At 45.8% G+C, this 23,483-nt stretch overlaps 1 long non-coding RNA gene across 1 annotated transcript in view; it reads right to left on the reverse strand.

The window, feature by feature from the left end:
• The window catches only part of LOC140685914 (uncharacterized), a 35,266-nt gene extending 24,893 nt beyond the window's left edge, over positions 1–10,373 (reverse strand). Inside the window, exon 1 of the long non-coding RNA XR_012059374.1 lies at positions 10,301–10,373. This is a non-coding gene — a long non-coding RNA (uncharacterized lncRNA). The remainder of the gene's footprint in view (positions 1–10,300) is intronic.
• Between the last annotated feature and the right edge of the window lie 13,110 nt (positions 10,374–23,483).

Here is a 23,483-nt window from a genome sequence, read left to right on the forward strand (position 1 = left end):
TAAGATGTTAATGGGAGAAGAAACTGTGTGCAGGGTATGTGAGAAAAACCTGGAACTACATTTAAAACTGTTCTTAAAAAATTACGTACATTAATTGAAAAAGAATAAAGTCAGAAGACAGAGTCAGGTCAGTCCATGAACTTGATCCCATGTGGATATGCAGGGAGGAGCAGCGAGATAACAGAAAGACACAGTGTGAGTTTGCTGTCTGGAGGAAAGGGTTTGTAAGAATAGAGGAGGGACAGATGCAGGACCAGTGAGGAGGGAAGAATCCAGTGCCAGGAGAAGATGGGAGGGGACTGGGGATGGAGGAAATGGTCCTTGAGATGAGTTTTTTTTTTTTTTACTAATACAACATTTTTTTTAACTGCACATTTTTTTAAGAATTTACACATATGTACTGTTCATTGTTTCTAAGAACATTTAGAGCTTTAGCTTTTTAAACTTACATGGTTATCAAAAGACTAAAGCCAACCACAAAATAAGAATTAATTCCAAAAGATACAAACACCCAGCTATTAACAAGAATACTATTTACGATTGCCAAGACACGGAAGCACCCTAAATGCACACCAACAAATAAATAGATAAAGAAGATCCAGCATGTATATATGTCATGGAATACAACTCACCCATAAGAAAGAAGGATATTTGAGATGAGTCATAAAGCTTGGAAATAATTTGGGGGGTTAGAAGCAGAGGTAGTCCACCTGGGAATTTAGAAAAATACCAATGATGTAAGGTCTTGAACGGAGCGTGCCATTTGACTAGAAGGAGCCCTAGCTTTACTGTGCTCTAGGGGGCTTTCTTATATTGAATCGAGCTGGGGGAAAACATTTTGGGTCTCTGAGGTAACAAAAAAGGAGCAGGAGGTAGGCTAGCAGAAGGAGATTTCCTCCAGCGAAAGGTTTTCAACATACTCAGGACTTAGTTTTAAAACACTAATGTTGTAGAGGAGATACTTACTGGCAGCATGTTAATGGGAGGAAGTGAATTCTAAAATCTCTCCTGGGGATTTCTGAACTCACATTACCCTTTTTTTCTTACTGGTAAAGTTTGAGAGATAGTCAGTCTTCCCCAGAAGAGGGAAACCTGTCTTGACATATAGAGGTCAAATCTCGCTCTGGAAACTTATAAGTAGAAACTGTTTGTTGAATGAATTAATGAAATAATAGCCATTGTCAGAAGTTCAAAGTGTAACTATCCTTGAAAGAGGCCTCGCAATCAGTGGTCATGTCAAAATGGATCTACTTTATTCATTTATCAAAATCTAATTCTAAAAGTTTGGTACATTGAAATATCTTATTAAAAGCAATACAGGAAACCGTTCATTAAAACTACGCTATTAGGTCTTTTTGCTAAGAGAAATAATTTTTGTAAGAAGAGAGTAATTGCCACAGAAAACAATCTGTCTAATGTGATCAAATTAGTGGTTTGCCTGTTTTTCCCTAAGCGAGTCCACCATCATCATTCCAGCCGAGATTCCATCCCTCTTTACTTCGCTGCCATTGGATCTTTAAATGCAGCCAAAAGTTTGGCAGGTACGATTCATAAATGCAACGCTTCTGTTTAACTTTTTCTGCTTTGTTTGAACACTTGTGTATTCAGACAGACAGAGATGGACGGGTGGGGGGAGCGATTATCATTCAGAAGGGAATCATGCTTCTAACAATCTAGAGCTTCAAACTGTTTTTATTCCAATCTGAAACGATTAGCTCTAAGCAGGCCTGACATTTATCAGGTGGTTATGAAAAGAAAGCAAAATTGGTCATGACCAAAAGGCCCATTTCTGCAGAAGTTTACCACACGGGGGACCCCATCGGCAGCCCCCCAGGAGGAAAGGAGAAGAGAGGAGGTGGGCAAGGCAGTGGCCACTGGGTGATCAGCCCGGTCGGAAGTCTGCGGAGCTGAGCTGGTGTCCAGATAAACGTGGCATTCATGCTAGCCATCTGTCCACAGGTCAGTGGGGACAGAAACTCAAAATCATTATCTCTAATGAATGAATATACAATGACAGTCTTGTGTGTGGCCGGAGATCATAGCGTAGGAACATGGTTGGAGAATCAGGCTTTGGGCAAATGCATCGCTAATCTTGCAAGAGAAAACAGTTGTGTGTGTGTGTGTGTGTGTGTGTGTGTGTTCCTTTATACCCCCTAATAACTGAGATAAGCTTGCAAGAGTGGTGTTTCCACTTGGCACCATTGCCTTTTCCTCGCCCAGAGCAACACTGATATTTTGCCGAGATGGAGTGAGAAGTTTCTGAATGGCACTCGCTTTTCCTCCAATATGCCTGTCCATCTTGTTGCCTGTTTTTTCGTTTTGCTCTTGCGAGGCAGAAGCTGTTTCACTTCCTCCTCCTTCTCCGCACTGTGCCAGGCACACGTTAAATATATCATGCCTTTAACTGCAACGGCCACTCCCTAGTCTGTGTTCATTTTCATTGCCTCCAAGGTGAATTCATCAATTACACACATATAGAATATATATAACCAAAGTCACTGAACAGAAAATCCAGTTCCACTGAACAGACATTTACTGAGCACCTATTGTGACCAGGCACAGAGAGGAAGCAGAAGATGAAGAGAATGTTTTGTGATCTTAGACACTTCATAGCTTAAGGCGGAAGACAAATTTGTGTATAAATAATTATAAAGAAAATTAAAATGGAGCCAATACGGCAGTAAAATCAGCATGTTGAAGGAATCGGAGGGAGGGAGGGGCGGGGGGCAACCCATCAGCTAGGTATCTGGGCAAAGGACTTTCAGACAACGTTGCCTTGATTTTTGACAACTTCCCTCCGAGGTAGGACTCATGGCCCTGTTTTGCCAATGGCAAAGGTAAATCACAGAAGAGTTAAGTGAGAAGTGCAAGGTCACACGGTAAGGAAGAGGCAGACGTGGAATTTGCACTCGGTCTATCGGACGTTAAAACTCGTGCTGGTAAGAATCTATGTTGACCTTATGCGGAAGATGGCATTGGAGCTGGGGGTAGCCAGCAAAGGCACATTTGTTCCAGAAGGAGGAGCCAGATGATTTTGGAGGCAAAGGTCTGGAGACTTGATAGCACATCATACCTGAGGAAGAATCCGAGGTCAGGCATGCTGGAAGCAGAGCCAGTGCCGGGAAGTGTAAAGACACTAGAAGCCACCCACTGGAGGTGCCTAGAATGCGACACTCAGGATCTGGGCTTGATTCTGTAAGCACTGGGGACCCGCCGGAGATACATCATGCCTTTAACTGCAACACTCCCTAGCCTGTGTTCATTTTCATTGCCCTCCAAGTGAAGTCACGGAGTGGAATCTCAAAGGCCAGGAGGAAGTGAGGTCCTCACTGCGAATTCGGTCATGTGCAGAGATATCTGGACAGTTGATGGAACAGACTCAGGGGGGTTTATGTGCAGATGGGACCAAAGAACCTCCTGGGATGGATGACAATGAAACTCTTGGAGGCTGACCCCTCAGCTATGCCCCTAAGGAGCAAAGCCCCACCCTCTGGCCTTTCAACAGTGGGGCTGGAGTAGAAGTCCTCCCTGGGGGCAGATGAGGCAGACACAGAACTCAGATGGAGAGAATTCTCAGGATTAGAGAGGGAGGGACCAGTAAGGACATCACAAAGTTCTGACAGCTGGCGTTTCTTCTGGCCCAGACCCTTGGGCTAAAATCAACCTTGGGGAGGGGCCTGTGATGAAGGCTGGTGGCCTTCAACCCCTGGGGCACCAGAGTCTCCCTGTGACTGTGAAGGCAGAGATCTTGGCTTTGCAGTTGGTACCTCCCAGACGGGAAACATATATTCATCACCTACTCTCAACTGAAAACCCGTTGAAACAACGATGTTGGCCGACAAATTCACACAGTTGAAATTTAAAATTTTGGTTTTTTTCAAATCACAAAAATTATTTGATTTTTTTATATAATCATTATCAAACTCAAGGTTTCACATGTCCTACAAGGATTATGTTACCAATTCAGGGAAGACGACATTGTATTAATAGGATATCTTATTTATTGTATCTTCATCTCATTCCGTGCTATTGTACACACTATGAGATGTAACTATGTTATTGTTCTATTGATGTATTATTCTCCAAATCCCCAAAGTATGAACCAATGGCTCAAAAGTAGCTTATGAAAGTATAAAGGTTGTGTTGGTAATAGTAAATATTACAACTCAGAGCAAGATCCGAAATGAACGTGCGAACGTGATTCTGGATCAAATACACAACATGATTCCTTACATGGTGGAGTGTGGACACTGCCATGGGTGATTTTTGCACAAGCAGCCAAAAATAGGAAATGTGGCCAATAAGTAAAACAATATATTCAGAAATTGGAATTTGGGGATAAGGGATCCATCCATCCTTAGTTCCTGGAACACTTTAATAAGAAATTACTCAGAGAGTATCATACAGTCGTTTTGATCAAAGTGTGTTAATATTTCTTCTAAGCCAATCTGAACATTTCAGAGAAAACTGAATAAAAATATTTCCCGATAGGAAATTAATGAATTGTATCACTAAATGCAGAACAAATTTTTTTGTAAATATGAAAACCAAAGGAGCATTATTCAAAGTTAAATAAATAGTGCACAAAATCAGGTACAATTACACAGTTGCCAAGGGGCTTGTGAAAGCACCCACAAAGTTAATGACAAACATTGCGCTCAGAGAGAGAGAGAAAGAGAAAGCAGCAAACTTACTTGGAAATGATACTGATGGATGATAATCTCAGACGCATACGATGCAAAAGAACGGTGATTATTACCGCACAGAGGAAGGTGCTGAATGAGCTCTTAGCATGCGTATAGCACAGCGACCCAGTGTCCTTTGACTTGTGTTTACAGCTGAAAACCACACTACAGGTACATGATTTTTGTCTCCTGTTAGTTTTTTTCCCCCTGTTGCTGTGATGGAGATACCAAGCTGGCAGAAGGCTGACCATAGGTGCCACAGTTAAGGGCTTGACCCCGTGAAAATCAAAGTTTACACCTGAGTATCAACCCAGCCTGTGCTGATCCTCAGTTGAACGTCAGTGGTATGTCCGCTGACTTAGATTTAGGACTTAAGGGAATAGTGAAAACGGGTCATTCTGTTTTTTTTTTTTTTTCATATTTGGTAAGAATCTGATTGTGTAGGAAAGAGATACTCATTCAAATCTTGAAATAAAGGATCCGATCAAAACTGATTCTTCAAAACCCAGATAATACAAGTAATGCCATTTCCATTATTTCAAATAATGGAAGTGAATTATATCTTGGGAATATTTTGAAATCTTCAACTAATTCCTTCAGGGGCAGAAAATCATGTGTGAACACGTATGGGTTCATATTGAGAATAAGATACCAAGATTTCTTATAAGGCTGAATTTTGGTGTAACTTTTAATAATTTCTTAATTTTTTTATTTGTCTGAAAAAGAAACCAGTGTTGTGATATTTTTCAAACTACATCTTCATGCAATACAGTGGAATAAATACCTTTCAAAGCCAAATACTATCAAAGAGTTGTTGAGAAATCTTTGCAAGTTGCAACATTGAGTCTACCAGAAGCATCGATTTAAGGTATGAAAAGGAACCAGGCACAAAATTACTGTTTATCATTGTTTCTTGTTCTACCTTGAGACCAGTTGCCAGGGAAACATCTGTTAGAGAAGGCTGCTCTGTACCCTCTATGCTCGACACAGGATTTGGTGCACAATAGTCACTCAGACACACATCATTAAATACACAAGAGAATGGACCATCCAGAGGATCCAGCTCTAATATTCTGTGATAATATGATCACAGAATAAAATGTTATCCATCTTTATAACATTTCTGGTCGCCAGGTCTTATTTAAAATCTCTCCACTACCCTCCCTTCTCTCTGACTCCCTGGGCTCATTTCCAAAGCAAGATTATCCAGCATTTTTTAGGCACCCAAGTGGGGCAAGCAAAGAACTTCCCTCCTGAGGATCCTCCTGATGGTTGTGGCTTCTGAGGACCATGCCTGACATCTCTCAGGACTGGTACCCACTCTGTGCCCAACACACAACAGCCTCAAATTAAACGCTCCTTTGTCTGTTCTTGCTGTTGCAAGCCAAGGAGGTGGGTCCTTTGGATTTTTATTCTTAGATCTAATCTCTTCAGAGTTTGGGGGATAGAAAGGCAGATCTTATTCTTGATGAACTGGTGAACTGACACTTGTAATCACTGAACTCTCCTCAAAATATTAAGTCTGCTCTGTAACCCGCTCTAGAATCCTGCAGCAAATCTACACCCGTCTCTTCCATCCATAGCTTACAGAATTCTTGATTTTGTCCATTGTGGAAAAAAAAACAGACCACTCCCCAGTATTTAGACAGACTTCTTAGTCACTTGGAAATTTTCGACAGTTGACAACATGGGCTCCAGGACAAAATCTCCAGCAGCTTTTAAACCTCCAGTATAGGATGGACTTGGGCCTGGATTCTTTAAATCATTCACAGTGTTTGTGAGCGCTTACATCAGGGCCCGTCCCAAACCTGAACTAGGAAAAGATACGGGCCTCATTATTCTGGAGCGGTCAGGGGTCTGCAGGAGAAGTCCATTCAAGTAGCTAAACACATACACGAGGAGGCTCCAGGAAATGTGCTAGTTCCGAAGGAAAAGACAGCATCTTAGTGATAACGTTTTCCCAGGGAATCCCTCATCTTCTCCTCGCAAATTCTTCTAATTAGACTTCCGTTCTGCTCCCTCTCATCCAACCTTGATAGGCCCATATGAGTTTCTACAGCACAGAGCGATCATTTTATTCTGTATTTAAAATGTTTTGATGGCTTGTCATTGACAAAATAGGTAAATCCCTTCCCTGGCATGAAGCATCCTCCACGGTCAGGCAGCAGGGTTCCTCTCCAGAGTCCCAGCCTCCTGCTTCGTGTGCCCTCAATCGCCTCTGAGCGCTTGTTCACGCAGCTTCCTTCGTCCTTGTCGACAGTCATCTGGCTGTGACCCCTCCGAACCCAGCACGGGGTCCTTCCTCCAGGGGGTCTTCTCTGACTCGCCCAGCTTGGTGAGATGCCCTCCTCGGGGCCCGGAACTCACCTGGGCAGCAGAGCCCGGACATTCCCCAGGACCGGATCTGAGAGTATTGCAACCTGCCAAATTTGTAGCTATCATTCTGGTGTATCATTTTCCCCATAAAATGTCATGAAAATGACTCTGCGGTTGTTCCCACAGACACGAGGACAAAGCAGGGCTGTACCACTTACTGGTGTGCAGATGTCCGTGGTCAACCTGGTCACTCACCACTCTGGTGACACACCCTCTCACCATTCTCACGTGCGTGACTCACCCTGGTCCTGCAGCGGGATCCTTTTGCTGCTGTAACAAATTAGTACCACTTTCATGGCTTAAAATGACACAGATTTGTTAGCTTTCAGTTCTGGAGTTTAGAAGTCTGAAGTGGGTTTCACCAGACCAAAACCGAGGCGTCAGCGGGGCTGTGTCCCTTCTTGAGGTTCCAGGAGAAAATCCATTTCCTTGCCTTTTCCAGCTTCTAGAACCTTCCTACAGGACTTAATTCATGGCCTGTATCACTCTGACCTCTGTCCCATCATCACATCTCCTTTTCTGACTTTGACCCTCTTCTTGTTTCCTTCCCTTCATTTATAGGGACCCTTGTGATAACACTGTACTGACTCGGGCAATCCAGAATCATCTCTCCATCTGAAGAGCCTCAACTTAATTACGTACGCAAAGGTTTTGTTTGTTCTTTGCCATGTAAGGTAACAAATTCAACAGGCTTGGTTTTAGGTGGACATCTTTAGGGGGCCATTATTCTGCCTACCACATGGCCCAGGAAGTGACAAGAAAGCACATATCTTGAACTTTGGGGTTTCTTATAATAATTTAAACTATGAGTGACAAAGCCAAGACTTTGGAAAAGGTGATCTCTTACCTGTTTGTCCCTCTCAATTACAAGTTCCCCGGGGGGCAAGGCTGGCACAAGGTTGTGCTCTATGAACGTTCAGTGAACTGAAATCTTTGCTTTTATAGGGAATAAGAGCTCTGCTCGGTCATTCAGGGAAACCCTGCAAACACTTGGCTAAAAAATGACCTGCATAATCTTTTTCCAAACACATAAGACAATTAAATATGCTTTTATATTCAGCACTCTCTCCCTTGTGCTGATTAGATCAGAATCTCTAGGTGCTCAATGGGGACCATGTTTCAAGCCTTCAGCTTTCTTCCTAGCCAGGGTGAGAGATACACACATCCATTAAAGAACAGCCTTGCTCGAGGACTCAGAAGCACCCTGAGATGCCTGCCGTGGGGAATTCTCGTGGGCTTGCAGCAAAGGCTGCTTCGCTGTGGCTTGGTCAGAACCAGCCCACCTCTCCTCAGTCCCTCTTCCCACAGGCGAGGACCTGGCCACACACCCTGGCCAGGCTCCCTGATGGGTGTCTAGAGGAAGGCCTGGCTTTCCGTAGATGCTCAGTAAGTCTGCACTCCTGCCCTTGAAATCTCAGCTTAGTTAGTCTCTCACTGCAGAGGGCATGCTGAGGTGTGGAGCTCTGTGTAGGGAGGAAGGCACCACGAATCACATCTCCCATGGACTCCAGCTGAACCGGAGAGAGCATGGCTTGCCTGTCCCACTCTCCGCAGTGGTGGACTCTCCAGCGATGTCAGCAGACCCTGGCCCATGTAGGCCACTGCACCCAGGCAGCATCACCTTTGTGTGTGCTCACAGGCATTACCCCCTCCTCTGCTTTATATGTCAGCATCTCTCCTCCGTGGGAGCCGGAACAGGGCAGATGAACACAGGAGTGTGATCTGACCTGCCCCGAGTCTGGAGGGACCATCACCACCTGGGGACCCACAGTTGCATCTCAGAAATCTATTTTCCTCATCTGCAACATAGAGACAGTAAGTCCCCAAAAGGACCAAGACCTGGAATAAATAAAATAGTAGAAATAACCTCATGTGTCACTTAACACGGAGCAGGTGACTGATAAATGGCAGATTTATTATTATCACTGTCATCGTGTTATTCAGATCAGCGTCATGTTACATCCGCGTCTCCTTGGGAGATAAGCATCTGAACCATCAGGAATTAACTGCGGTGCGGGCCGTCCAGCCGCTCCGCCCAGGCAGCGCCCTGGCGACAGCGCAACTTTCTTCACTTATTACTCGTCAGAGCTAATCTCTGTAAGAGTGGGATTAGTTGCGTTTGTGCCCTCTCACCGCTGGGCCATATGGTCCTGACCGACAGCTGTCTGATAGCCTATGCTGGGGGAACGCGGTCTTTTCAACCCCAATTTGATAAACATACATTTCTCCTGTCTGTCCTACTTTGGGCCATCTGTCAGGATGGCCTGGTGCCTTCGCTGGCGTGGCAAGATGCTGAAATCAGACCACCAAGGAAGGAAGCTTCAAGGACAATGCCACTAGCAGAGAGGGGTGGGCGTCGGGGTGGGGGTGGGCTCCTTGGGGTAGGAGAGAGCCAGGGCTCCGGCTGCTGCCCCACCTCAACTGTAGCAACAAGAACCTCGTTCTTACCGCAAGAGCCTGGCCTCCTCAGCTAGATCAGCCCCAGATGGAGCCGTCTTGCACAGGAGTTTGTCACAAAGTGTTAGAAAGCAGCCCTTCTCAAACAAGCACGTGCGTACAAGATGCCTGGCCGCCCCGTTCAAAGGCGGACTCTGATTCAGTGGGTCTGGGGTGGGGCCTGAGTTTCTGCAGCCTAACACGCTCCCAGATGATGCAGTTGCTACTGGTCCGAGGACCACAGTAGCAAGATGCTAAAGGACACCTGATTCAGGGTCAGGAGACCGAGGTCCTGTAGATAGCCTCTTGCCAAGAGGATGCTTTGTGAAAGAGATTCCATGAGGACTGAGATAACCAGAGAAGTAAGAGGCCCAGCCAGCAGAGAGCCTCCTGACTGAGCATCCCAGACTTCTCGAGCTCTCCCTACCGCGGAGGGTTAGCCCTGCTAATTCCACCAGCCAAAAACAAAGAGTCTGATGGCTGTAGTCTCTTTTATAGCATCGAATACAGGCTCAGGAGAGACACACTAGACACAGGAAGTTAGAAGAATGAGAGGGCGCTTGCTACACCACCCCTGTCTGCTCAGAGCCTGCAGATGTGAAGGGGTGATGGGGCGGGGGCACTAGGTTGTGAGCACAGAGGCAGGAGAGGCCAGACGCTACAAAGCAGAAGTTCCAGAACCTTGAAGACAGAACTTACGCCCTTACCCTCACCCACTTAGCCTCAGGCTCTGAGAAGGAGTCCACTGTGAGGCTACCTGGAAGTGCTTCCTTTCAAGGCGGCGGGAAAGTGTATGCACTTGCCTGGATGCGGGGTAAGATGAGCAATTTCCCCGATCGACTCAGGCAGCCCGGAATTTCGCCAGCGATGTCAGACAGTGACATCAATCCACCCAAATTGCTTTTGAAGACGGAATGTTCAAGATCTCATAATTCTTCTTCAATTGTTAAGGAACTAATTAAACTCGGAGCATCTCTGTTAACTGAGTTTTATTACATTAATTTCACTACCGGACAAGCTAAGTCAGGCATCTATGGACTCCACTGTGGGCTTCTGGCTCCTGACAAAAGGCGTTAATGATATTTTCAATGAGCACCGTGCCTGTACCGCAGAATCTCAAGTGATTTACCAACAGTCTCCTGCCGGTTCCCACAGAGCTAAGACCTGGCAGCTGGGCATCACCTTCCCAGCCTGGTTCAGTTTAGCCCTTTCCATCGTGTGCATAAGCAACATATGTGCCAGGGCAGGTACACATGTGTGCTTCACGGCACAAAACAAAGCCAGACCACCAGCCTGGATGGAGATAAAGAGATACATAGACAATTTGGATTCCTGTTTAGATGGCTCTTCAAATGGCTGATGATTCCTTTATTTTAATTGAGATCTGAGCCATGTCAGGGCCAGTAGTGACTCTCAGCACCGGATCCTATACAACGCTTTGGGTGTGTCTGCCTTCTCGGCAGGTCCCCAGCAGGATGCAGACCCAGGCGCCCATGTGTGTGCTGAGCCACTTTATCCCCAGCAGGGATGCTTTGCTGAGCATTGTACCTCCTACAACCCTGGAGGCAGGGAGAGTCGACAGGAAGGGGGTAAGCTAAGCCTCCTGCCCACCGCTGCCCACTGCCCCCTCCAGTACATGAGGGCTCTGTGATGACACCCAAACTCACAAACGCGGTGAGCGCCAGAAAGGTTACCCGGTTTACAGGAAAGAGCGAAGTCGGCAGGAAATGCATATCACAACTACTGGTTTCCTAGAATAATGAGATGGGATGGAGCTTGGAATTCTTGAAAACCTTGAATGGCTACTCTCTCCTTACAGAAGAAGAAACTGCCATCTTCAGGGGGGGGAGTACTTGCTTAAGATCTCACAGAGCAGTGAGTTCCTGGTGACTCTGGAATCCGGTCGCCTACCTGCCAGAGTTTGTTCAGCAAATATCCCCAAATAAACACTAAGTGCACTTCCAGGAATTTAAAGCCGCCCCCAGCCTGTCTTGTGTGGAGGCAGTCGGATTTCTCCAAGCTGGAAATGAGTCCAAACCCTATGCTCACTATGAGGGGGCCCACAGGTCCTGGGGGATGAGCCCCCCACAGCTGGGTGTGAGGTGGGGGAGGGTGGCTCCCGAGACCTGTTCAGGGGACAGGCATCAGAGAGACAAAGGCCACATACTCAGAGAAACCTTTTGTATTTCCCTTAGAGAAGAAAAATTCTAAACGCACACTCTTCTCATGTCCCCTTTTCCCAACCAAAAAAAAAAAAATCCCAAAACTCATAGAGTCTCTGAAACTTGACCACCCATTTGTTTTCCTGAAGCCTCCTTCTTTGCCTTCAAAAGAAAAACAGTAACAAAAGGAAGTAAAAAGGGAAGAGGAAATGTGCCGTGGACCTCGTCCATTCACGCCCTGGCTTCCAGATGGAACATGTCCCTCATGAATTTGGGACATTCAGCTGCTGCCACCCAAGGCCCTCTGGTTTCCGAGCCCTGGTGGCCAGTCCCCAGGCTCACAGAGGGATCTTGGCACTGGGAAAGCCACCAGCACCATCCTGAGTGCAGGAAACTGAGTCTAGCCACAACCCACCCCTAACCATGCCTGCAGCTTTGCAGAGAGATGTCCACACCCAGGGCACTCGGCCTAGTCATCAGGTGTTCAGTCTAGTTTCTGGAAAAGGGAGGAACCAAGCAGAGAATCCGAACTGGCCAAAGGGAAAAAAAAAAATCGGAGTAAACTGATCACCAGAAGGTGGCGCTATACCTTAAGACAGACTAGCCAGAAGGGATCAAGCCTTCTGAGACAGTGGGATTTCAGCGCTGGGAGGGTGTCTAGCGATGAAATGAAATGAAGTCAGAGCTGGGAAGACCCTGAAATATCATTCTGGAAGGATCCCATGCCACTGATGGGGAAACTGAGGCCTGCTGGGATTGGCACACAGTTACACACACCAGGCAACAGAACCCCTAGCCTATTACTTCTGTGGGCTGTCTGCTTTTGGCCAAAGCTGAGATGGGAGAATAAACACAGGAACTGACTCACCATAGAGAAGCCAGGTTTAGGAACTGAGGCTCCGACAAGGGGGAAGGACCCACAGTCCCTCCCAGAGCTGAGAGGAGACAGCAGGGCTCAGGAGCATCCCAGGTCAGCCTCAGGAGTCTTGACAGGATAACAAAAGACCATGGACTCTACCACTTGCCAGCTGTGCAGTGTGGATATTTCACTCAATGTCTCTGATCCTTAATATCTTCATCAGCAAGATGGCATGAAGGGTCTCCCGCTCGAAATGACTTTTGAGAACTACAGGTCCTAATGTAAAGTGATCAACACATTGCCTGGTGGAGAGTTAGTTCTCATGATAGAAATGTTCCCTTTTTGGGGGGGGGTGTACAGCTCAGTGGTAGAGTGCATGTTTGGCATGCACGAGGTCCCGGGTTCAATCCACAGCACCTCCATTAAAAAAAAAAACTAATATGTAAATAAATAATAGACTTAATTACCACCCCCCCCCAAAAACGCAACTAAACAAAAACAAACAAAAGAAGTGTTCCTTCTCTTGGTGAGGGCACCTCAAGGAGTCTTCTCCTGGTAAATATCAAGAACGTGGATTGTGAAATGCTCACGCAAGCGCACTGGAGAGGGGAGACCTTGCTCCTACGATGTAGCTCATCTCCTGGACCCCAGGCAGGGAAAGGTGGGATCACAGGGTGGAAGGCAGGAAGAAGAGGGGGAGGGGCAGATCCATCCTACACAGGGGAGAGAGACACCCACAAAGGCCATTTCCAGAGAAGTCATTCCCTGATCAGAACCACCGAGCATCTGTAGACACCTGCACACACGCACACGCGCCCAGACTGCAAGGCTGGTGCGATGTGGTGGCCGGAGGGCTGGGTCAGGGGAGCCAGGCTTTCATGGCAGCTCAGATCCAGCAGGGAACCACACTGTCACCGCCTTCCCATCGGAGCGGCTGCCCGGCTCTTTTCAATCCCTGACTCTCATTCAGGGCCCCCAGGAGCCCAGCTGCATTATCACCAACCTCTCCACAGACAAAAGGCCTGGCCTTTAAAGGGCTGCCTTGGGACCACACAGCAAGGCAGCCCACGGAGTAGGTGACGCCCGCTGCTGCCAGTGGACGAGGCTCAGACCCTGCCCGCCTTCCCCCCGTGGTTCCAGAAATAGCTCCCCACAATGTCTGAGCCCCATTTCCTGGTGGAGAGGTGAGGGGGGTCTGAGGTCACGCCCGGCTCTGTGATTCTCTGCCTTCCGAGTGCAGTCCAACCAGCTCCCTCTCCTCCCCCAGGGAATGACATCCTCAAGGTCTCCAAAGGGCCACTGTCTAGTCTAGAGCACATCTCATACTGGCAGGACTTTCTGGGACATCTTTTAGGGACACCAGGCGATGAAGACACAGGTCACCCACAGGAAAGGAAGTAAACTGCCTCCTGTCCCTTCCCACCCCGACCCACGATTCCCAGGCCTCTGTCCACGCCTTCACCTGGATCCCTCCCTCCGTGCTCCCGCCATCCTAATGGTATATTGCTCTAAGCTCCCAGCCTCGCCCCAAATACGCAGTCAGAGAAAGATGGGCTCCTGAGGATGAGCCTGCGTGTGACTCGGATCAGGGCTGCGGCAGCGATCCCCCCCACCGCTGGTCGAAGATGGTGGGGAAGTGTGCTAATCCTGATTCCAATCCTGTTTGGCCAACTGTGAGCTGTGTCCACAGAGGCAGGAAATTCTATCTCCTGGGACTTCAGTTTTCTCCATGAGAAACTGAGGGTAAAGCTCTGTATCCATATATACCTTATAGACACATGACCCACACACAATGCTTAGAGAGACTGGTTTGCAGTAGGTGCTTAATAAGTGTTAAGGAAGATTATCGGTGTTTTTCTAATGTGACTCACTTGACATTTACAGTATGTCTACTATGTGCATTGCCACAGTTCTTCAACCTGAAGGGCAGGAGCTGTGGCCCCTGTGGGCTGTGTGACAGGAGGACTGGAGGCTGACAACGTGGAGGCTAAGCAAAGGTAGCCCTCGGTCTCACCTTCTCCCTCATCCCTGTCAAGAATGCTTCTAGACTTGCAGTGCTCCACACGTGGAAAAGTTTCATGAGGTCACCAAAGTTTGTCCCTGGGATTCTCCAAACTCTCTTTTTTATACCAGCTGCCTCCTCTATTCCTGTAGGGACAAATTCCTCCTGAAGTCACTTGTGACCCATCTTAGTTCTATGTTCTGGGACAAATCCTCCTCCTGATTCCTGCTTTAAAACCCTTTTATGGGTTCCCACGGCATGACAATTGCATGGTAGACTTTGAAGGAGAAATAGATATGACAAACACACAGTCCCTGCCCTTGAGGAGTCCTCATCCCTCTACACATCCATTCTCTTAAACTGTATTTAACTGAGCATTTACTAGGTGCCAGGCATGTGCGTGGCTGTGACCAAGATGGTTGGGGCGTCTTTCCCCTCGGAACTTACAATCAACTGGTAGATAGATAGCCTGTAAGTAAAGCTTGACAATGGTGCTGAGGAGAGAATCTCAAACTTCCTGCCAGTGCAGATGAGACAGCGGATAATAACACCTAAGAGAGGGAAGGGTTGTGAGAGAAGGAGGCATGGAGTCTGCTGGAACACACAGGGAGAGGTTAGCTCTTCTTGCGGGGAGGGGCTCCAGAAAGGTTCACAGTAAGAGGAAAAACATAGCATCAATGTTGAAACCACAGATTCTAGAGTCAGGTGTCTGGCTTCAAAATCATGCTTTAACACATACTAGCTGATTGAATTACCTTGAGCAAGGACTCAATCTTTCTGTTTGGGATTCACAGATACAAACTACTACATATAAAAGAGATAAACAACAAGGTCCTACTGTATAGCACAGGAAACTATACTCAATATCTTGTAATAACCTAAAATGAAAAATAATACATATATATGTATAACTGAATCTCTATGCTGTACACCAGAAACTAACACGATATTGACTATACTTCAATTAAAAAAAAAAACTCAATCTTTCTAAGACTGTTTTCCCATCTGCTAAATGGATACAATATCAGTCCCCAATGTAGAATGTTGATACGGAGACTGAGTGAAATGATTCATGGGAAATGCGCATCACTGTGCCTGCTGGTTTAGAAAAGCACTCAGCATGTTCATCTTTATCACTATTATTGAGTAGGATGCGAGCTGATGTAAAGCATTGCCAGGAAGCGATAATGCAGGAAAGTATCCCCCCTCTGCCCTGAATGGGATCCCTGGCCTTTGGCGAATCATTTCTCTCCTCAGATCTTAACTTTTCCATCTCTGAAATAAGTGGATTCACTACTTACAGTTGAGGTCTCTTTCCACAGTAAAACGCTATGACTGGGTTGAACTCTGGCCATTTGAAGTCTGTGACCACACAGATTAGCTACTCTTACATGGCTTCTTGGTGCCTGCATTCATGCAGACCGTGGCCAAAACCATATCCTTAGTAACAGCAAAGTTGCCCATGTCCAAGGGCTGACGCAACGTGGCTAACGAGTGTGACATGTTCTACATAAACCAGCACCCGAAGCTGGTGTGCCAACAGAACACTCCTGTCTGTGTTCAGTCTCAGCCTGAATCTTCACAGCCAATTCATTCACCACTAAAAATACAGGTGCCCAACAGAAGTGATGACAGAACCATCATAACATGCATTCAGATCCATGAAGCATGTGGTTTCAATATGCCTCATTGTGTTCATGACAATGTGGTTGATACTTTATTGTCCGCCTTTCAACAGAATCCTTTCTCTGGAGTTCTGGCCAAGTGGCCAAAACCATACAAATTCAACTAGGTTGGATTTTTGTCCTCTGGTTTCTTTGGGGTTCCAGGAAAAAGGATCTTACCTTGTGTTTTATCTTGTTGCATGCCATCATCCACCTAAGACGGAAGCTGGGAGCCATCCTTCACATTCAATAATTAACCAGTGACCAAGCACTGTAAATTCTACCTCCTTGACATATTTCAGATGAGTCCAATGTGTTTTAGCCCTGTTGCCACATCCTGGCTCAGACACTCATCATGCCCTTGCTCAGAATTTGGCAATAAAGTGGTTTACTATTCTCCACTGGCTTCAATGTCTCTCCTGTTTCAAGAGAGCCTTTTCTAAAACATATACATGAATGACTATGTTTCTCCACAGCCTAGCATTTCAATAGCTCCCCATTCCCCACACCAGTGGTTCTCAAACTTGACTGTGCATCTGAGTCACCTGGAGGAATTTTGAAAACACACCTTGATGAGCCCAGGCTCAGAGTTTCTGATACAGTAGGCCTAGGATGGTACCTGGGAATTTGCATTTGTAGCACGTTCCCAGCTAATGTTGATGTTGCTGTTCTAGGGACCACATTTTAAGTACCAGGCCCTCAAGAGCCTTCATGATCTGTACCCAGCATAGTTTTTTCATCTTAGTTCAAGTTATTCCATACACACATATACACCTAATATTTGTGACTACCGAAACCAAATATCCCTGTAAAATGGAGACTTTCCAGTTTGATCAGCCAATCTAGACCGTAGGTCTGAAGCTCACACCGTTATGAGGCTAGTGGTACAATAGATGGGGCAGAATGCAATGGGTAACCCAGGGCGCAGCTAGCCGGCAGGTGCTGACAAGCTTTGACACCCAAGCTTTGTAGCTATGTTTCAGTGCAGATGCATCCCAAATGCCGTCTCTCCTGATGCCTCTGAGCCATGTGGCAAAATAAACAACACGGCCAATTCATCATTTAAGCCAAACATACACAAGATCTAAAACAGAATAGGATGGACCTGAGCCAAATGGAAAGGTAGTTTAAGGTTATGAAATCTAGTTTGGAAATCACATGGTGTCTGAACTTGTAAACATCAAAGAGCCAGACTGGAGAACTGTAATAATGTAATAATAATTAATAATCATAAAATCATGCCTTCTCCACTGTTACCCCAGGATATAAATTCATAAAAAAAAAAGATTAAGATGTGATAGGTCTATGAAGTCACTCTGTCTGCTCAGAAGAAAGAGCTGCACCATGTACAGGGTCAGAAAAAACTTGTCTTCCAAGGAGGACTCAAAAATGCCTCAAGGACAGAGGAAACTTCAGAAGAGGTGAGATTATGAAAACCCTGCTTATCAGCCATAGAGCAGCGGCCATGTCTCCCGCCTTTGGAATTCTGGGTTGCTGTTGAAGGAAACCAGCCTAACCCCATCTCCCTGGAGGATTAGGGAAGCCCTAACCAACCCCCACCCCATGCCCTGGCATCCTTCACTGGGTCATCGCCAACTGGGGTACTCAAGGAAGACCATTTTGCAAGACAGTGGCTATGACCTTGACTCCCACATGTGTGCTGTTGGGGCAGGCCCCTCCAAGATGGAGTTGCTGACACTGAACTGCACCAGAGAACTGGCCAGAATTTATGTTCAGTATTTGGTGGATTTGGGTGTGTGCATTTGCCTGTTTCTTTTAGAGCTCACGATCAGAACTGGAGAAATTGGAGAATTCCAAGTTAACCATGTAAGAAATTATTCTCATGTAATGTGACAATGCTCAAGTATTCTTTTGAGATGAATTCCACCCCCTGCCAAAATGGAGTAAATGTGAATTTATCTTTCTCTTTCTTAGGAATAGCTTCCACCTCCCCGCCAAAAAAAAAAAAACAGCAAAAACAAAAACCCCCACCCAGCAGATGGAATCACCCAACAGGGTTTTAGAATAAAATAGTTTTTATAGAATTTATTTGGGATAAAAATCTATCTTTTCTACTGTTATAATATGTATTTCCTTACGTTGTCTCATCCATCAAAAAATAAATTCTCACTTGACCCAATCGGTGCTTTGCTAACTAACCTGTGGGAGATGTTTCTGCCATCTTGTTCTGAGTGGCTTCTGAGCACAGGGATTTATAATATTTAAGTTTCTCGGGAGAACATCATAATTTCTTTATAGAGATGTGCATTCAATATGGTAGTGGCTAGCTACACATGACAATATAAGTTTAAATTTAAAATAACTAAAATTGATAAAGTTAAAAATTCCATTCAGTGTTTCAGTCAAATATGTGGTTAATTCACACTAATCACATATGAAGTATTTCATAGTCACATGTAGGTAGTGGCTACCGTATTGGATAACACAGATCCAGAAAATTTCCATTATCACAGAAAGTTCTATTGCTCAGCCCAGTTTGAGAAGTTTAACTATGCCACAAGCCTCTGTTATAGAGGTTTATTCCATGGCCCTGACCTCTCTCATCCCACAGCCCTGCTCTTGGAATCAACCTTCACTACAACTTCTCATCCTCTGCTCAGTAAGTACAGCTACATCCTCACTTAAGCTCATACACTCCAGTCTGTCCAACCATAAGAACTGGCCTCCCTCCTGGCAGAGAATACAGAAAAGATTCCTGCTTAAGGCAATGAATAATTCAGAACCAGGCTCAAATCCCAACTCTCTAATTATTGGTGTCTGATCCTATTAATGGTTTGGAATAGTAAATCTCTCTTGTCCTCAGATACATTCCTGTCCCTTACTTACCTGAATGCCCATCATCCTGCCTGTTGTGACCTCAAATAACTCCAAACTGCAATTATTTGAGAATTAGTCCACTTCTAGGTAGATTTTTGGTGTCTTTTGCCTATGGCTGGTCATGGGCTCAGTGTCATTATCAAGGTGGGGAAAGTTGGGATTCAGACCATGAGCGTTCACTGGTCTTAATCTCAGCATCCCTATGTCTGTTCAAATTCGAATGTGGAAAAGTAGACAGAACACTACCAGTCATGGAAGTCTGGCTCTATGTCCCCACTTCTTTGTTTCTGTCTGGAGGACTTGAGCAAGCTACAGAACATCTCTGAACCTCCTTGTCCTCACCCACGGGAATGGTAATGACAATCATGAGTTTGTAGTGCAGTTTATACGGCTTAAGGATATTAAAGAGCTAGCTCAGTGGTGAGTTTATATACATCTCGACACTCAGGACAATCATTCCCTTTCAATGTTTCTCTTTAGAAATTTTTGAATTAGTGGTAAGAGAATAATGCAGCTGGTAGTGGGTTTTTTTAAGCCATTAAAAGACTATAGCTCTTAAAAGTAGCTATTTAATTAACATCTTGCTTTTGTTTATATTGCTACAAATAATCTATGTTACCCATTCTCTGCAAAGTTAATTGTTCAGAACAAATGTGGGTCATTTGAAATCTTACATGGAAAGCAATCCCTTAAAAGGCCAGCATTTTCTGAGCTAACTTCAAATTAGTGAGACGCAAGTTTTCTCTGTCCAAGTTCGATGTCTCATCGATAAGGTTATTTTTGTCCCAAACTTGCCCACCAATGCACAAAGCAAAGACAGGCAGCGCAGCATGATGGGTAAAGTGTTGGCTCCGGAGTCAACTGCCTGAGATGAAATCTTGACTTGGATCGTTCCTGGCTGAGGAGTAAATGAATTAATCCACTAGAACAGTGTCTGGCATTTGACAAGTGCTTTCTCTAAATCTGCATAAGAAATGACCCTAAGACTCCAAAGACCCTGGCACACGCACCTGAAATATTTTCATCATTGGAAAAGAGAACTGTTAGTAATTCTTACTAATAATGGTAGGAGGCATTAATCAGTTATTTTGAACCAGGTCCTGTGCTAAGTACTTTACCTACATCATCTCATTTTATTTAATCTTCAATCTGTGATCCCCTGAGCAAATTCTATACCTAATACATGGCAAAGCGAGAATTCAGTACAGGAGCATCTGACTCCCACCCCAGACTCTTAACTCCAGTGTGTTTCTGCCTCTCCAGGTAAGCAGGCTGTGGTGAGGAAGGCCCCCGGCTGTAGCCTCACCCGCTGGGCTCAAGTCCTGATTTCACCATTCACTGTCTCTGTGAACTTGAGATTTAACCTTGGTGATCTGTTTCCTCAAACGGGAAATGAGGATGATAAACCTATCTTGAGAGGTTTCAAGTAAGAATTAAACGACAGTGTGCAAAGCACCTAGACACATAGCCAGCATGTAGCAAATAGAGTCTGAACATAGGACAAGTGAGCCCACGATTTGCAGAGGGAAGTAAAGGACCTACCTCTGCACCCCAGGAGCTGACAATGTCCTGAGACCTCACTGAAGCACTTCAGTGGGTAATTGCTTTAGCCAAAAGAAATACTAATTATAAAGGTGGAATTCCTGGGAAAAAACTAAGCTTTGCATATACCTGTCTTTCATGGTGTAATCAGATGTCTCTGGGCCTCTGACCTGCTAGATTTTCTCTGGCAGGCCTCTGGAGATCCTGAAGCAGTTAGGGCATTAGAGAGGTCATGCATTTAAAAAATTGCTCTTTGTAAATCGAACTTAACTTCTGCGGCAGCTCAGTCCTGAAAACCTTGGGGTGACATTCACTGTGGTCACCTGTTTTGCCAGGATGCCTTTATGCCGTTGCAAATGGATTTCTTGGTCCTGCAAGTCAAGTCCCACAAAAGGATTTTGATGCTTTAGGCCATGTTTTCACTACCTGGGCTCTGCAATCACACCAGAAGTTGCCTCAGTGTGCTCTAAAGGACACCCCTAACCAGGAGGCACACTGGAATACTCCCACTCTACAGGCTGCTTGCACTCCCTCCGATCCAGCTGCCAAACAAGCAGTGCCGGTGATCTTTTCAGCAAATCAGACATTGTCCCTCCTTTGTGCACTTGGTTCCCCATCGTCTATAGAATAGGATCCAGTTCCTTCTATTGTCTGGCCCTACCCATAACCTCTCCCACCAATATGGCATCCAATCCCTCAGGCTGGTCGTAATGAATTTCTGTAGTTCCTGGAGGTCTCATGCTTTGTTGCCTCGATGCCTTGGCCCACGCTCTGCCTTCTGTCTAGACATCCTCCTCCTTCTATCTGCTTCTAGCTAAATCTAGCCAATTAATACCACACAACTTGGCTTGGTACCACCCCTGGGGGAGACTAGAACCCTCTCCTTGGTGCTCCCATAGGATATGATGCCTCGTTTTTTGCACCTCTAGAGACTTGAGAATTGTTTCCAAGAGAGTGTAAGAACTTTGAGGGCAGGGAACTCTGTGTTATTCAGTTTTATATCATAAATGCAGGGTCTGGGGCAGAGAAGGTGCTCAATAAATATTTGGGGAAAGAAGGGAATAGAGGGAGGGAAAGAATAGGGTGGGGGCAAAATATGAACTAGAGAGAGAAGCAAGGACTCAGCTCTGAAGCCTTTGGGCTAGAAGAGCCCTTACTGGCTCCTTTGGCATCAGGTGTTTTGGAGTATGTACCTTCCAGACTCACCTGGCACTACCTGCCAGGTTAAGGTTTCCACCAGGAACCAGCTCAGTCAAGATCTTATTATTCTACTTGTGCACGTAGAGCTCTCTGCCTTTAGAAACAAAGCTATGGATAGACAACTGGCATCGCTTATCAAGCATCCAAGTTCCTGGCCAACCTCCCATGTCAAGCACAGCCACCAGTTCCTGATGGGCAGTAGTCAAGAGACTCCAGCCCCTGACATCCCATAAGCAGCCAGCATTCTCTTTGCAATCCAGGGGCTTGAATGTGTTCAGGTACCCCAGAAAATTCTTGCTGGTTATCCCCCTACTGTAACTTCCCTAAGGAAGTAGGCTTGTTCTTTCTTTCTTTCACTAAGAGCGATCTCTGCTCTCGCCCCCGCTATTCCTTGGCGTGCATACCCAAGAATGACTACAGAATAAGCCATCTCACCAACTCCATGTTTCTCACCATCTCCAGAACAAACGCGTGGAATCCTTGTCCTTAGGGGAATATTAAAGGTTGCCTGGTAGAGTGAAAGATCATTATTAGCTTGATGTCAGTCAGACCTGGGTTTGCATTCCAGCCCAGCAATTATTGGACAAGGAACTCAATTGCTTTAAGAGCTGGTTTCCGTGCATGTAACATGGGTGGGCAGGAGTGTTAATAATGTCCTCTGGACAAGCCTTAACTGGCAAAACTAACTAATACAAAGAGGTTACAAAGATTTAAGAACCTGACAGTCTCTTCCTGATCTCTGGTCTCATCACCGTGTCTCTATAAGGCTGTGAATGGCCCTCTAGGTTAGCCCAGCCTTCATAGACTTCACTTTTGATTCTCACCAGATCATCCATCTTTAATCCCTTACCCGTCTACAGGGCTGAAGACCCCCTTCAGCCAGAGAGCTCCCCCTTTCTATCTCATAAATCTAAAAATACAACTAACTCAATATATGTTTATACACATACATGTCATTTAATAAGCTTATATGTGATTGATATGTGACTTCTCCATCATGTCCAGGTCTTTAATAAATTAGAGTGGGCCAGAGGTTAAAAGCTGTATGATATTTTTAGAAAGGGCAACTTAAAAGGAGGCAGGAAGTCTTGGCGTGGGCGGCGGGGGGGTGGGGGTGACATAACCACCAAGAAGAGGCAACCAACGCTGAGAAAGGAGGTAGAAGAAACGCCAGCAAGGAAGACAACACTCTGGGGTCACTTCTTGCCAGAGCAAGAGGTGGGGGAAACCTCAGGACCACCCTCCTCAAATTCCCTGCCTCCTCCCCCACCCCCGCCCTGACCAAGATGCAAAGGCGCAGCAGCCCAGTGAAATAATGGATGCTGTGACCAGTGCTGGGCAGACACAACACGTGGCACGTCCAGGTAGGGTCCTTTGAGTTTCTTAGGTCCAAACCCTCATAGTTCAGATGAACAAAATAAGACCCAACAAAGTCCACAAACCCTTGTTTCCCCCTTCCTCCAACGTGAAATCACTTAGCAACGGACAAATTCAGTTCAATACCTTGCGTGTAATGATGACGATAGTGGTAACAACTAACGTGCGTTAAGTGCCTGCTGACCGCCAGGCTCTGTTCTACTCGTCTTAACTTATCTCACATTCAGAACCTCTAGTGGAGGTAGAGGTGATTCAGTCCTGTTTTCCTGAGAATGGAAGTACGGCAGAGAGAGGTTAAATAACTCACCCAAGGCAACAGAGCTAAGAAGCGACGGAGCTTGG

This window comes from Vicugna pacos, chromosome 15 (assembly GCF_048564905.1).
Source record: "Vicugna pacos chromosome 15, VicPac4, whole genome shotgun sequence".
Classification (NCBI taxonomy): domain Eukaryota; kingdom Metazoa; phylum Chordata; class Mammalia; order Artiodactyla; family Camelidae; genus Vicugna; species Vicugna pacos.